Below are 2,718 nucleotides of genomic sequence, written 5' to 3'. Positions count from 1 at the left end.
ATCTATCTATCTATCTATCGTCTCACACTGGAGAATAGTGAGCTGTTACTTTAAAGCACAATGAGATTACACTGAGAGTTTAGAGAGCAGATACCAGGATGGAAACACTGCTGTAAATTTAAACAATCACACACACTGTATGTATATGTGAAGATGATTGACACAAGTATTATAGTTTCTGAATGTATAAAAACATTTGAGTATAAATATCTTCTTTTTTTTCATTTTACTGTAGTGTGTTGTTTAATTACATTTGATTTTATGTTTGATTTTTGATATAAGGTCAATATTTATTTTTTACAAACGTTATTGTAACACTTCAATCATGTCTGCAAAGACTAGTGAATGACAGATTTGTCTTGTCGCCTCTGTCTTCCCTTTCTTCCCCCATTGTTTTTTTTATATTACTCTGAATTAAAACTGCAAACAAATGAATGCTATATTTTATTGACAATTAAACTGGTGTTGTTATGGATTGTATATTTGCCTGCACCGTTTGCATGTCTGACACTGCCTTCTTGTCTTTTTCCTGACAGAATTGTACAATAAATCTTTACCAGTGAAAATCAGTGAATCTCTCCAACTCTTCTGTCTTTCCACACCTGGGTTTGGTTTTGGTCACAAATTACATAATAAAATAAATTGAATAACGGTTTCCTGGGTCTTCACAAGGAGAAAAAGATAAATTGATTTGAACAAAGTAGGGATTGTTTCTGTGCAAGTCCAGCTTTAGCTAATTTGTCCAGTTGAGTTCACTTACTGGGCTGACTCACAATGTTGCCCACAGTGACAGTGATCCTCTGGCCAAGAGCTCCTATCTGTTGCACACACACACACACACACACACACACTGGCAGCAGTATACCATATTTCTAATCTTCAAGAGATCATTACATTACATCCCAATGTACATTAAAATAGATTCTGATTCTGAGCTAACACTGACTGCAGAGACACAGAGCGTAAACCAAAACATTCCTTCCTCCGTGCGTGTAAATTTGTACTATTTGCGCCATCTGAAGAGCTTTCTCTGGCTCCAAACCCTTCAGATGGGATCTCCCGCTGTCACTCTTTTCATGATTGTTGTGATCCACAAACCAGTTTCACGCATCAGCTGAACTGAGTCTGGCAGAGCTGATTACTTGACATTCTCAAACTGTCATTATGTTCTTATTGCAAGCATCCAAAAAGAACAGATCTGTCAGGCAGGAATTGGAAAAAGAAGATGGACCGGCTCGAGCTTAGAGGATGATTCAGTGTGAAGTATTACGAACCCTTTGGTATAATATTTGTCACAATTATGGAGTCTATCATTTCTGGATTGTTAACAGCAGAAGCTCTCTTTGTTTAGTTGGAACATTTAATCCAAACAAATTCAACAAAATGTAATTTCTGCTTTTAAATGCTCAACTGATGTGCTTTTTTGTGCTCAGTACACACGTTTTAATTGCTTGATGCTTTTATGTTCATACTTCAAACAAATACGTTCCACAATCATTTCTTTGGCCACCGTACAGATCTACTGTAAACATGTGCAAGCCTTCCTTGGAGTTGAAAACCTCGTTGTTTGGCATAAACCCAAAGCCAGTATAGTTACTGGAATATCTCTGAATCACACAGATTATCCTGTCACAGTGCCGCTCACAAGCTAACCCCAGCACGAAGACATTTGGCGTTACAAAGATCTTTGTCCAACCATGAGAAAAATACATGTGTCTGTGCCTTTCTCCCTTCTTACTGTAAATCTCCACACAGAATCAGGAAAGTGCGCCGGAGAGATGAGACCCTCACATCCCCACACTTCAACTACAGCTGACAGAAATACATGATCTCCATCAACTGTCAGTTCAACACTTTCTCCAGATAAATCCTGTGTAACAAACAAAAGGCTTAATCAAATGAGCAGTGAGTCTTCCATTGGTTCCTCCATTGGTTATTAGTCACTGTAATGATAGACATTAAAATGCCTCAGCATCTGTTAGACATTATCAAGTCATCAGTCAGGTCATGTTGAATCAGGGCCATTTTTTACAGTTACTTAAAGGTCCAGTGTGTAACATTCAGGATTCTGCTCTACTGGCAGAAATGGAATATAATATTCACAGGTATGTTTTCATTCGGAGGACATCACGCAGCAAAGTGACATTACAATCCTTGGGCAATAAAAAGTGATTAATACATAAAAATAATACGTAAAGAATCTTACATATACATACCAACTTCAGGGTGAGACATTTCATTAGCCAAATTAATGAAAACACCTGTTTGGGGGTGTGACCTTTAGTTCATTTTATAAATCAACTGATATTAATTTGGCATGTTTGTGAGTGTGTGTTGTCATTAATCCATTTACAGTCTATTCTGTTCTCTATCGGGCCTCAAACTGATCAGAGGAGAGTGAAAGCCATGAACTCTGGAGCACCTCGCCGGAAGTCTTCACTTTCTGTTTAGTAATGTTTCACTGCATCTTCACCTGATCTGATACCACACTCTCCCCATTAGTTCAAACCCTTCGGCACTGCTGGTAAGATGAGGTAATGTTCAGAGTTTATCACTGTAGTGGATTTGTCAGGTGGGACCTCACGCAGACCCACACAGAGTACACTGAATGATTATAAGCCACGTATTGTTTGTATCAGGGGTGTATTTGACCCGTCTCCAACTCAGCAAAGATTTACAGATCTGTCAGACCAACAGCCAATCTGTGTGTGTGTGTGT

This window comes from Morone saxatilis, unplaced genomic scaffold (genome assembly GCF_004916995.1).
Source record: "Morone saxatilis isolate NCDOM2014 unplaced genomic scaffold, NCSU_SB_2.0 Contig8, whole genome shotgun sequence".
Lineage (NCBI taxonomy): Eukaryota > Metazoa > Chordata > Actinopteri > Moronidae > Morone > Morone saxatilis.
Note: the sequence above shows the minus strand (reverse complement) of the source record.